Raw genomic sequence first — 12,699 nt, 5'->3', positions numbered from 1 at the left:
TGTCGGGGTGGGCTAGCACTTGGATGGGTGACTACCCTGTCTGCCGAGCGCTGTTGGCAAGCGGGGTACACTGAGGAGCTACTTGATTGAGAAGTAGCGGCTCCGGTCTCGGAAACTGACATACGGCCGGGAGAGCGGTGTGCTGCCCAAATGCCCCTCCATATCCGCATCCGGTGACGCCTATGGGCTGAGGATGACACGGCGGTCGGTCGGTACCGTTGTGCCTCCATGGCCTGTTCGGGCTGAGTTTAGTTTTAGTCATCAAAAAAAATGGTTCAAATGGCTCTGAGCGCTATGGGACTTAACTTCTGAGGTCATCAATCCCTTAGAACTTCTTGTTGTTCTGGTCTTCAGTCCTGAGACTGGTTTGATGCAGCTCTCCATGCTACTCTATCCTGTGCAAGCTTCTTCATCTCCCAGTACCTACTGCAGCCTACATCCTTCTGAATCTGCTTAGTGTATTCATCTCTTCGACTCCCTCTACGATTTTTACCCTCCACGCTGCCCTCCAATACTAAATTGCTGATCCCTTGATGTCTCAGAACATGTCCTACCAAGCGATCCCTTCTTCTAGTCAAGTTGTGCCACAAGCTCCTCTTCTCCCCAATTCTATTCAATACCTCCTCATTAGTTGTGTGATCTACCCATCTAATCTTCAGCATTCTTCTGTAGCACCACATTTCGAAAGATTCTATTCTCTTCTTGTCCAAACTATTTATCGTCCCTGTTTCACTTCCATACATGGCTACACTCCATACAAATACTTTCAGAAACGACTTCCTGACATTTAAATCTATACTCGATGATAACAAATTTTTCTTCTTAAGAAACGCTTGCCTTGCCATTGCCAATCTACATTTTATATCCTCTCTACTTCGACCATCATCAGTTATTTTGCTCCCCAAATAGCAAAACTCCTTTACTACTTTAAGTGTCTCATTTCCTAATCTAATTCCCTCAGCATCACCCGACTTAATTCGACTACATTCCATTATCCTCGTTTTGATTTTGTTGATGTTCATCTTATACCCTCCTTTCAAGACACTGTCCATTCCGTTCGACTGCTCTTCCAAGTCCTTTGCTGTCTCTGACAGAATTACAATGTCATCGGCGAACCTCAAAGTTTTTATATCTTCCCCGTGGATTTTAACACCTACTCCGAACTTCTCTTTTGTTTCCTTTATTGCTTGCTCAATATACAGATTGAATAACATCGGGGAGAGGCTACAACCCTGTCTCACTCCCTTCCCAACCAATGCTTCCCTTTCATGTCCCTCGACTCTTATAACTGCCATCTGGTTTCTGTACAAATTGTAGATAGCTTTTCGCTCCCTGTATTTTACCCCTGCCAACTTCAAAATTTGAAAGAGAGTATTCCAATCAACATTGTGAAAAGCTTTCTCTAAGTCTACAAATGCTAGAAACGTAGGTTTGCCTTTCATTAATCTTTCTTCTAAGATAAGTCGTAAGGTCAGTATTGCCTCATGTGTTCCAACATTTCTATGGAATCTAAACTGATCTTCCCCTAGGTCCGCTTCTACCAGTTTTTCCATTCGTCTGTAAAGAATTAGCGTTAGTATTTTGCAGCTGTGACTTATTAAACTGACAGTTCGGTAATTTTCACATCTGTCAACACCTGCTTTCTTTGGGATTGGAATTATTATATTCTTGTTGAAGTCTGAGGTTATTTCACCTGTCTCATACATCTTGCTCACCAGATGGTAGAGTTTGTCAGGACTGGATCTCCCAAGGCTGCCAGTAGTTCTAATGGAATGTTTTCTACTCCTGGGGCCTTGTTTCGACTCAGGTCTTTCAGTGCTCTGTCAAACTCTTCACGAGATATCATATCTCCCATGTCATCTTCATCTACATCCTCTTCCTTTTCTTCCATTTCCATAATATTGTCCTCAAGTACATCGCCCTTGTATAGACCCTCTATATACTCCTTCCACCTTTCTGCTTTCCATTCTGTGCTTAGATCTGGATTTCCATCAACCTAGAACTTAGAACTACTTAAACCTAACTAACCTAAGGACGTCACACACACCCATGCCCGAGGCAGGATTCAAACATGCTACCGTAGCAGTCGCGCGGTTCCAGACTGTAGCGCCTAGAACCGCTCGGCCACTCCGGCCGGCTTTTAGTCATCAGGGGTACATGAGTGGGCCTTCGGGTCCGAAAGCACATATCGATGATGTTTCGTTGAATGGTTCGCAAGCTGACACTGGTTGATTCTCTACAGTCTTCGTTGGTCCCATTCTTGTAGGATCTTTTTTCTGGCAGCAGAGATGTCAGAGATTTGATGTTTCTGATTCCTGATATTCACGGTACACTCGTGAAATGGTAGTAGGGTAAAATCACACTTCATCGCTACCTCTGAGATGCTGTGTCCCATCGCTCGTGCGCCGACTATAACACAACGTTCAAACTCAGTTAAGTCTTGATAACGTGCCATTGTAGCAGCAGTAACCGATCGAACAACTGCTCCAGACACTTGTTGTCCCATATAGGTGTTGCCGACCGCAGCACTGTGTTCTGTCTGTTTATATATCTCTGCATTTGAGTACGCATGCCTATACCAGTTCCTTTGGCGCTTCAGTATATATAAATTGTTTAGCTGCCTCTTTTAATAAAAGTGAATCGACCAAATAAAAGTAAATACAAAGTCAACATTTTATAATCTTTACAAATTCTCATTTCCTTGTTTTGCGTGTGAAAGTCTGATCTATGTCACATACAAGTATACGTAATTAATAGGCAGACTTTGTGTCGGAATATCAATTAAAACTGAAGAAACTACAAAAAGGTGGGAATTTAAGAAGATGGGACCTGGATAAACTGAAAGAACCAGAGGTTGTACAGAGTTTCAGGGAGAGCATAAGGGAACAATTGACAGGAATGGGGGAAGAAATACAGTAGAAGAAGAATGGGTAGCTTTGAGGGATGAAGTAGTGAAGGCAGTAGAGGATCATGTAGGTAAAAAGACGAGGGCTAGTTGAAATCCTTGGGTAACAGAAGAAATATTGAATTTAATTGATGAAAGAAGAAAATATAAAAATGCAGTAAATGAAGCAGACAAAAAGGAATACAAACGTCTCAAAAATGAGATTGACAGGAAGTGCAAAATGGCTAAGCAGGCATGGCTAGAGGACAAATGTAAGGATGTAGAGGCTTATCTCACTAGGGGCAAGGTAGATACTGCCTACAGGAAAATTAAAGAGAGCTTTGGAGAAATCAAGAGCTCATATGGAAACCCAGTTCTAAGCAAAGAAGGGAAAGCAGAAAGGTGGAAGGAGTATATAGAGGACCTATACAAGGGCGATGTACTTGAGGGGAGTGTTATAGAAATGGAAGAGGATGTAGGTGAAGAGGAAATGGGAGATATGATATTGCGTGAAGAGTTTGACAGATCACTGAAAGACTTGAGTCGAAACAAGGCCCCAGGAGTAGACAACATTCCATTAGAACTACTGACAGCCTTGGGAGAGCCAGTCCTGACAAAACTCTACCATCTGGTGAGCAAGATGTATGAGACAGGTGAAATACCCTCAGACTTCAACAAGAATAAAATAATTCCAATCCCAAAGACAGCAGGTGTTGACACATGTGAAAATTACCGAACTATCAGTTTAATAAGTCACGGCTGCAAAATTCTAACGCTAATTCTTTACAGACGAATGGAAAAACTAACTCGGGGAAGATCAGTTCGGATTCCGTAGAAATATAGGAACACGTGAGGCAATATTGACCCTACCACTTATCTTAGAAGCTAGATTAAGGAAAGACAAACCTACGTTTCTAGCATTTGTAGACTTAGAGAAAGCTGTTGACATTGTTGACTGGAATACTCTCTTCCAAATTCTAAAGGTGGCAGGGGTAAAATACAGGGAGCGAAAGGCTATTTACAATTTGTACAGAAACCAGATGGCTGCTATAAGAGTCGAGGGACATGAAAGGGAAGCATTGGTTGGGAAGGGAGTGAGACAGGGTTGTTATTCAATCTGTATATTGAGCAAGCAATAAAGGAAACAAAAGAAAAATTCGGAGTAGGTAGGAAGAAATAAAAACTTTTAGGTTCGCCGATGACATTGTAATTCTGTCAGAGACAGCAAAGGACTTGGATGAGCAGTTGAATTGAACGGACCGTGTCTTGAAAGGAGGATATAAGATGAACATCAACAAAAGCAAAACGAGGATAATGGAATGTAGTCGAATTAAGTAGGGTGATTCTGAGGGAATTTGATTAGGAAATGAGACACTTAAAGTAGTAAAGGAGTTTTGCTATTTGGGGAGCAAAATAACTGATGATGGTCGAAGTAGAGAGGATATAAAATGTAGACTGGCAATGGGAAGGAAAGCGTTTCTGAAGAAGAGAAATTCGTTAACATCGAGTATAGATTTAAGTGTCAGGAAGTCGTTTCTGAAAGTATTTGTATGGAGTGTAGCCATGTATGGAAGTGAAACATGGACGATAAATAGCTTAGACAAGAAGAGAATAGAAGCTTTCGAAATGTGGTGCTACAGAAGAATGCTGAAGATTGGATGGGTAGATCACATAACTAATGAGGAGGAATTTAATAGAATTGGGGAGAAGAGGAGTTTGTGGCACAACTTGACTAGAAGAAGGGATTGGTTGGTAGGACATGTTCTGAGGCATCAAGGGATCACCAGTTTAGTGTTGGAGGGCAGCGTGGAGGGTAAAAATCGTATAGGGAGACCAAGAGATGAATACACTAAGCAGATTCAGAGGGATGTCGGTTGCAGTAGGTACTGGGAGATGAAGAATCTTGCACAGGATAGAGTAGCATGGAGAGCTGCATCAAACCACTCTCAGGACTGAGGCTCACAACAAAAACAACAATTAACGGAGCCGTAAGCAAGAATAAAATGACATACGGTGTGTAACATAACTATGTCGGTACGTGAGAAACAGAGTGTTGTAATCAGGTTTCGATTTCGAAGAGTTCGTCCACAGACGGATCACCTTCTGCTTCAGCATGACAACGCCCGACCACACACGAGTGCTGCGACATCTGCAACATTCCGACGCCTCGATTTCACAGCCATCGATCATCCTGCATACAGATCCGACTTGGCTCCATTCGGTTTTCATCTGTTTGCAAAACTTAAAGAACACCTTTGAGGGCTTCACTTTGCTAGTGATGAAGCGGTAAGCAGAGGTGATGTCGTTGGTCCGTCAACAGAGTCACACATTCTACGGTCTGACCACTTGTTGGGGGAAATGTATTTGCCGCCATGGTGACTATGTTGAGAAATAAATACGTAGACACGAAGAATAAAGTTACATAATATTAATAAAGTTTGTTTTATTCAAAATCCTTAAGAGTTTTCACGTAAAAATAGGAGTCGTTACTTTTCAGCATGCTCTCATAGTCAGTCGTATTTCTTCACCATAGAAGACGAAGTAAATATTCAGAATTCGAATCAAGAACAGCTGCCAGCCAACATGAGTGACTCAGAAGCATACATCCTCGGTGTACCGAAGCACCTTAAATCACTTAATAAAGGCAAGCCTTTCGTTCTTTATTGTATACCAATTAGGTTCCTTTCGAGTTTACTGATATAATGGCTCCATACTTGACTTCCAAGTGCAGCCGCTTCGTCGACGTAAGATCCATACTTAAAGACTGCAAAGTTGTACACGTCACACCAGAAAATACCAAGAAATGAAATAGGAATAATCAGCTGAGTTACAGAACATAACTCACGTCGATTTACGGTAGGATTTTGGAACATATACTGTGTTGGAATATTATGAATTACGTCGAAGAAAATGATCGATTGACGCACAGTCAGGATGGATTCATAAAATATCGTTCGCGCGAAACACAAATAGCTCTTTACTCACACGAAGTGGTGAGTGCTATCGACAGGGCATATCAAAGTGATTACGTATTTCTGGATTTCAGAAGGGTTTATGATACCGTTCCTCAAAAGCGACTTCTAATGAAATTGCCTGCCTATGAAGTATGGTTTGAGGTGTGCGATTGTACAGTACTGGCCATTAAAATTGCTACACCAAGAAGAAATGCAGATGATAAACGGGTATTCATTGGACAATTATATTATACTAGAACTGACATGTGATTACATTTTCACGCCAATGGTTGCATAGATCCTGAGAAATCAGTACCCAGAACAACCGTAATAACGGCCTGGATACGCCTGGGCATTGAGTCAACAGAGCTCGGATGGCGTGTACGGGTACAGCTGCCCATGCAACTTCAACACGATACCACATTTCATCAAGAGTAGTGACTGGCGTATTGTGACGAGCTAGTTGCTCGGCCACCATTGACCAGACGTTTTCAATTGGTGAGAGATCTGGAGAATGTGCTGGCCAGGGCAGCCGTCGAACATTTTCTGTATCCGGAAAGGCCCGTACAGGACCTGCAACATGCGGTCGTGCATTATCCTGCTGAAATGTAGGGTTTCGCAGGGATCGAATGAAGGGTAGAGCCACGGGTCGTAACACATCTGAAATGTAAGGTCCACTGTTCAAAGTGCCGTCAGTGCGAACAAGAGGTGACCGAGAGGTGTAACCAATGGCACTCCATACCATGACGCCGGGTGACACGCCAGGATGGCGATGAAGAATAGACGCTTCCAATGTGCGTTCACCGCGATGTCGCTAAATACGGATGTGACATCATGATGCTGTAAACAGAACCTGGATTCATTCGAAAAAATGACGTTTTGCCATTCGTGCACCCAGGTTCGTCGTTGAGTACACCATCGCAGGCGCTCCTGTCTGTGATGCAGCGTCAAGGGTAACCGCAGCCGTGGTCTCCGAGCTGATAGTCCATGCTGCTGCAAACGTCGTCGATCTGTTCGTGCAGATGGTTGTTGTCTTGCAAACGTCCCCATCTGTTGACTCAGGATTCGAGACTTGGCTGCACGATCCGTTACAGCCATGCGGATAAGATGCCTGTCATCTCGACTGCTAGTGATACGAGGCCGTTGGAATCCAGCACGACGTTCCGTATTACTCTCCTGAACCCACCGATTCATTCTGCAAACAGTCAGTGGCTCGACCAACGCGAGCAGCAGTGTCGCGATACAATTAACCGCAATCCCGATAGGCTACAATCCGACCATTATCAAAGTAGGAAACATGATGGTACGCATTTCTCCTCCTTACACGAGGCATCACAACAACGGTTCACCAGGCAACGCCGGTCAACTGCTGTTTGTGTATAGAAACCGGTTGGAAACTTTCCTTATGTCAGCACGTTGTAGGTGTCGCCACCGGCGCCAACCTTGTGTGAATGCTCTGAAAAGCTAATCATTTGCATATCACAGCATATTCTTTCTGTCGGTTAAATTTCGCGTCTGTAGCATGTCATCTTCGTGGTGTAGCAATTTTAATGGCCAGCAATGTATTCCTGATTTTCTGTCAGAAAGGTCACAATTCGCAGGAAAGTCTTTAAGTAAATTAGGAGTTAAATCCGGCGTTCCCTACATACAAACAGTCAACCAGCTGCTTTAGCAGTTTAGGACATTTATCCTTGGGCAAGTCATTGACATTTTTTTCCTTCCACGAAGTCAATATCTTACGCCACTCCCTTTTCATAGGGCCATGGTAGGTGACTTCCTGTGACAGGGCGATATGTGTCGAGTTTGGTGGCAGACACACAAACTTTACATCGTTGTCCTCACAAGCTTTTACAATTTCTAAGTTTATAAGGGAACTTAAGTTGTCCTCAATCACAACCAAGACACCAGGAAGCTTTTTCAAGCGAGGAAGTAAGGTGGTCATAAACTAATCTTCGACTGTCTGCGAATCAATCCACCCATTTTTTCACTATTTATTCTGTTGTACTTGCATCCCGCAAGACCACCTTCGTTCCACGCAGACCATAAATGCTTAGACCTACACACTACGTAGGGTGATAACATCTCTCCACAGCCACTTCCACAAAACATTAGAGAAATACAAGACTTTGTCGTTCCATTATCCGTTTAACCTACTTCTGCCCCCTTTTACAAATGATCTTGCTTGCTCCAGGGTCATCTCGCAGGTTCGTCTCGTCATAATTCCATACGTTCTCATCTGGAACGTTGCTGAGAACAGTTTGTACGTTGTCAAAATAATCATTGACAATCGTTTCATCGGTAGCAGCCCTTACTCGTTTAATTTTACATGCTGTACACACCCTTAACTTGAAGTAACGTTTTCTAAATGAAGCTGCCCAATCGGGACCTGGAAAGTTGTTTTTAAAACTCTTTACTGTACGCCCCTGTATGTCAAGATAGTATTTTATGGAGTATCTTAAATCAAGATCAGTGATAGGAAATCCAAATGTAGCTAATTTGACAACATGAGCCTTAAAGGCTTGTTCTTCTTCTTGATTGAAGACTGTAGGGTGATCATGGGGTACCAGCAACCCATAGATTTTAAGCTTATTTGTTATTGTGCTTCTAGGTACATTGTAGTACTGACTTGTACTTCATTGTGTTCTTACTCTACTTCGTATGTCCTTCAAACAAACTTCCAAGGTCTCAGCATTATAATCAGTGTAGTTTCTTGAAACTGGCTTCTCCAGTAGGTTCTCGTCATTCTGCGATCAGCAACTGGAACAAAAACAAACAAAATAATATTGCACAACTGTAAGGTATACAACAATGTTAGTGAGAATATTTTTGTTTTAATTTGGAAGTAAAAAATGTATTTGTAAACCGATGGGGCTACTTTAGTCCAAATTAGGTCTGTTACAAAGTAGCCCCGAAAATCTAGTTTTTAGGTGAACCTTACAAAAAGTTAAACATGTACTGTTTAAAAAAAAGAATAAGGATAAACAATTATCAACCCTTGGTAACAGATGATGAAAGATGGCATTTTGACACTTACCTTATTTTATCTTGTTACTGAATTCGCCCACGATGAAAAGTTTGGAGGTAAACAAATCATGCATCAGAACAAATGTTTACAGAAACTCCAGTGTTGCCAATGGTAAAAATTTTAAATTACCCAAAATTATTAAAATACCCTCAGGTAGGGTATAAAATATATTTTAATCCAAAAAATACCAATATATCTTGTTTTGTTTGTTCAGCACAAAAGTTTAAAATTTTTTGTTGTTGGACCAAAGTAACCACGCAAGGACCAAAGTTGACAGATGTTAAAAACATTGACGTGAGGGATTGGAAGGTTACATTCAATAATAACAAAGCTAACATGTAATATACATATATATTAACAATTGCAACATACCCACCTCCTCAACGTAAATGATTCTTTCTCCAAGAACAGCGAAAACAAAAGTAAGGCAGACAAAAGACCTAGCGGCTATTACGACCGCTTTTTTGTAATTGAACAAGTAAAGATACTATTATCTGTAATTGCAGTTGGCGGGGATGGTAGCTATGTTTTTCAGGCTATGTCTCTGATGAAAAATAATTACTGTACACTTTAGACATTTTAGTAACAAGTTACAAAGATCAAACCATCTTTAATGTCCAGATTTGGAGACGTTATAAGAGTCTGTCACACGCTACAATTCGGAGCCCTCTATCGGCAGAGTGCCGGAAATATGTAGATCAGAAAAATAAAGACGTAGAATGTTAATAACGTTTGTTTTATTTAAAAAGCTTCAAGAGTTTTCACACAAAAAATGCGAAAGCGTAACTTTTCATTACACCTTCGTAAGGACCTTTAAGAACGCTAGGGACTGACTGTGGACGAGAAGAAATGAATTGTAAATATAAGTCAAAACAAGTGCTTTTCGTTTTGATTTCATTCATTCAGATATCGCTGGGCTGTTTACTGAGAGTCACGAGGAAATTCAACTACTAGAGGCTGTTATGGAAGTATGAAGAGATAACTACTATCTTGTGACAACAGTATAAATGAGCGGCATTTGAAATCAGCCAATTCATGCAAATATCTGGATATCACAGTTTAGGTACGAAACATGGGATAAATTGTAGATAAAGCAAGTGACAGACTTTGGTTTATTATTATGATACTGAGACAATGCTGTTAGGATGTTCACATCGATCCTGGTATCAGTGACCATGACGTGATTGCGGCAACAGTGATTACCAGAGTACAAAGGACAGCTGAAACAAGCACAAAGATATATATGTTCAGTAAACTAGATAAAAAAGCAGTGGTGTCATATCTCAATGATGAAGATGAAACTTTCAGCACAGGACAGGAGCCTGTAAAGGAACTACGGGTCAGCTATAAAAGAATAGCTTACTCTGCACTGGATAGATTTGTACCCAGAGAAAATTCATAATGGAAGGGAGTCTCTATGGTATACAGTCACCGTAAAGAAATTTCTAAAGAGACAGAGGTTATTGCATAGCAGGAGTAAAACGAAGCATAATGCTAAATGAAACACTTTTGGCTGTCAAAGGAACAATGTGTGAAGACTTCAATGACTACTGTAGCAGAATCTTGTCAAGTGATCTTTCATAAAACCAAAAGAAAGTCTGGTCGTGTGTAAACGCTGCAAGTGACACCGAAGTTAGTGTCTAGTCACTGACGAGCAACGCAGGAACTGGAACTGAAGATAGCAAAGCAAAAGCTGAAATGATTAATACCGATGTCCGCCCCCGGTAGCTGAGTGGTCAGCGCGACAGACTGTCAAACCTAAGGGCCCGGGTTCGACTCCCGGCTGGGTCGGAGATTTTCTCTGCTCAGGTACTGGGTGTTGTGTTGTCCTAATCATCATCATTTCATCCTCATCGACGCGCAAATCGGCGAAGTGGCGTCAAATCTTTCGACTTGCACCAGGCGAGCGGTCTACCCGACGGGAGGCCCTCGTCACACGACATTTTATTTCATTTCATTAATACCGTTTTCAAAAGTTCCTTTACAAAGCAAATGCTAGGAGATATGCCCCAATTTAATCCTTGTACCACTGAAAAGATGAATGATATAAGTACTAGTGTCCGTGGTGTTGAGATACCACTAAAAATCATTAAAACTGAACAAAACTACAGGCCCCTATGTAATTTCTGTCAAATTCTATACTGATTTGTGGCTGAGTTAGACCTTCTTCTAACAATAATCTGTTGCAGTTAAAACCGCGCGCAGTTCTTGGGAAAAGGCACAGGCCACACCCGCCTACAAAACGAGTCGCAGAAGTGATCCACAAAACAGGCATTTAACATCGTTGACATTGATTTGTTGTAGAATCTTAGAGTGTATTCTGAGCTGAAACAAAATGAAGTATCTCGAACACGCCAACCACCGTGGATTCCGAAAACATCGGTCATGGGAAAACCAACTCGCGCTTTTCTCACATGACATACTGAAAGCTTTAGATCAAGGCAGGCAGATATATGCAGTATTTCTTTATTTCGGAAAAGCATTTGACTCAGTACCACATATACGCTTAACATCAAAAGTACGATCGCATGGGGAATCAATCGAAATTTGTGAATGAACTGAAGATTTTTTGTTGGGAAGAATCCTGTAAGTTATATTCGATGGACAGTCATCGACAGATGTAGAATAACTTCAGGTATGCCCCAGGGAAGTGTGTTGGAACCCTTGCTGTTCCTGTTGTATATTAATGACTTTACAGACAATATTAATAATAACCTCAGACGTTTTACAGATGACGCCGTTATCTACGATGAATTACTGTCTGAAAGAAGTTGCACGAATATTCAGTCAGAGCTCCATAAGATTACGAAGTCGTGTGAAGACTGGCAACTTGCTTTAAATGTTCAGAAAAACGTTCACTTCACAAAACGAAGAAACGTACACTCCTGGAAATTGAAATAAGAACACCGTGAATTGATTGTCCCAGGAAGGGGAAACTTTATTGACACATTCCTGGGGTCAGATACATCACATGATCACACTGACAGAACCACAGGCACATAGACACAGGCAACAGAGCATGCACAATGTCGGCACTAGTACAGTGTATATCCACATTTCGCAGCAATGCAGGCTGCTATTCTCCCATGGAGACGATCGTAGAGATGCTGGATGTAGTCCTGTGGAACGGCTTGCCATGCCATTTCCACCTGGCGCCTCAGTTGGACCAGCGTTCGTGCTGGACGTGCAGACCGCGTGAGACGACGCTTCATCCAGTCCCAAACATGCTCAATGGGGGACAGATCCGGAGATCTTGCTGGCCAGGGTAGTTGACTTACACCTTCTAGAGCACGTTGGGTGGCACGGGATACATGCGGACGTGCATTGTCCTGTTGGAACAGCAAGTTCCCTTGCCGGTCTAGGAATGGTAGAACGATGGGTTCGATGACGGTTTGGATGTACCGTGCACTATTCAGTGTCCCCTCGACGATCACCAGTGGTGTACGGCCAGTGTAGGAGATCGCTCCCCACACCATGATGCCGGGTGTTGGCCCTGTGTGCCTCGGTCGTATGCAGTCCTGATTGTGGCGCTCACCTGCACGGCGCCAAACACGCATACGACCATCATTGGCACCAAGGCAGAAGCGACTCTCATCGCTGAAGACGACACGTCTCCATTCGTCCCTCCATTCACGCCTGTCGCGACACCACTGGAGGCGGGCTGCACGATGTTGGGGCGTGAGCGGAAGACGGGCTAACGGTGTGCGGGACCGTAGCCCAGCTTCATGGAGACGGTTGCGAATGGTCCTCGCCGATACCCCAGGAGCAACAGTGTCCCTAATTTGCTGGGAAGTGGCGGTGCGGTCCCCTACGGCACTGCGTAGGATCCTACGGTC

At 42.7% G+C, this 12,699-nt stretch overlaps 1 protein-coding gene across 2 annotated transcripts in view; it reads right to left on the bottom strand.

Annotated features, from left to right (window-relative positions):
* LOC126428298 (carbonic anhydrase 1-like) overlaps positions 1–12,699 on the bottom strand; it is a 217,305-nt gene that overhangs the window by 158,577 nt on the left and 46,029 nt on the right. For both annotated transcript variants that reach the window (XM_050090220.1, XM_050090221.1), the window contains exon 2: positions 8,487–8,595. The gene's annotated coding sequence lies outside the window, so the exon portion shown is untranslated. The remainder of the gene's footprint in view (positions 1–8,486; positions 8,596–12,699) is intronic.

Source organism: Schistocerca serialis, chromosome 12 (genome assembly GCF_023864345.2).
Source record: "Schistocerca serialis cubense isolate TAMUIC-IGC-003099 chromosome 12, iqSchSeri2.2, whole genome shotgun sequence".
In the NCBI taxonomy this organism is placed as follows: Eukaryota; Metazoa; Arthropoda; class Insecta; order Orthoptera; family Acrididae; genus Schistocerca; species Schistocerca serialis.
The sequence above is the reverse complement of the archived record's forward strand: the minus strand, read 5'-3'. Positions and strand labels throughout refer to the sequence as shown.